Below are 1,483 nucleotides of genomic sequence, written 5' to 3' on the forward strand. Positions count from 1 at the left end.
TGGAAGAGACTGCAGATATTCAAGTAAGAGTCAACTGCTAATCTAGCCGGCTTCTGAACAAGAGCACCATCTTGACCTTTGCCTCAGACAGGAGATGGTCTAGACTACAGGATGCCCCAGGAAGCTCCCAGCACAGGTTTCTTGCCATCTCCCAGATCTTTCACAGGCTCCTTCAAAGCCCTCCATGGTCTTGTCCATCTATCTGTGCCACACCTTTCAGCTCTTATATTTTGGTATTTCTCAGCCCCTCCACTTTCAACATGTTAAGAAAAGGATCTTGCTCCATCAAACAGCTCTGCACCTTCTCCATAAGGAGGCTACCTCTTACCATGAGGCAAGGTGAGGTCACTGCCTCAGAGACAGAAGATCCATTCCTTAAGGAATGCATTACCACCTGTTGCTGCCGCAGTGGCAATCTCAGCTGTGGTGCATTCCTTGGAGGCCACATCTGTTGCCTCCTCAGCAGCCTCCTCCACAACGCTGCCTCTACAATGGCCTCTGGGCAAAGAGGAGGTGCTGCTGGTCTTCCCCCACCCTTGTTCTCAGTGTAGATCACCCCTCGCTCCTTCTTCTCTGGCAGAGTGGGTTCTCCTGAGGTGCCAAAATGTCTTGGCCCAGCTCTGGCTGCAGTGGAGTGAGAGGGACATACTAATATGATGTAAGCTGCCCAGAGTGGCTGGGGAAACCCAGCCAGATGGGTGAGGTATAAATAATAACATTATTATTATAGCAGAGTAAGAGCACTGCTAGATTAGGCCAAAGGCCCATCTAATCCAACATCCCAGACCTTCCAAGTGTCCCTATTTTCCAGGGACAGTCCCGGATTTACAGAAGCTGTCCTGATTTCTGATTTGATCCCAGAATGTCTGGCTTTTCCTTAGGACGTCCCTATTTTCATCAGATAAATGTTGGAGGGTATGAGGTTATCTGACCCCTGAGCCATCTGAAGGTTGCCCTTTATAGGGAGGTTTTTAATTTTTAATGTTTTATTCTGCTTTGATATATGGTGGAAGCCGCCCAGTCAGATGGGTGGGGAATAATAATAATAATAATAATAATAATAATAATAATAATAATAATAGGATGTCCCTATTTTCATCAGAGAAATGTTGGAAAGTATGGCATTCTGCTCTCACAGTGGTTAACCAGATGTCTGACTATACAATGGTAGGTGCAAGGTTCAAAATAACTTATCCGTATTTGTCAGTAGGTAAACTATTGCATCATATGTTAGGTTAGAATGACCAGGTCAATGTCTCTCTCACCTAAAGTGATGCCTAAGATGACTGCTGGGCATGAGGAAATCTACACCCCCAAAATTATTATTTTTTTTAAAAAAATCAGCGATTGCCAAAAGAAAAGTTTGCTGAGAGAGATAAACATCTGCACGCTCAGCAAAACCTTGATCAGTATGGATCACGTGGTGCTGTTGATCTCCCTATAAAAAGCCCACTGTGGCTGAGGGCTATCATTCGCCTTCACC

This window comes from Podarcis vaucheri, assembly GCF_965113315.1.
Source record: "Podarcis vaucheri genome assembly, chromosome: 6".
NCBI lineage: Eukaryota > Metazoa > Chordata > Lepidosauria > Squamata > Lacertidae > Podarcis > Podarcis vaucheri.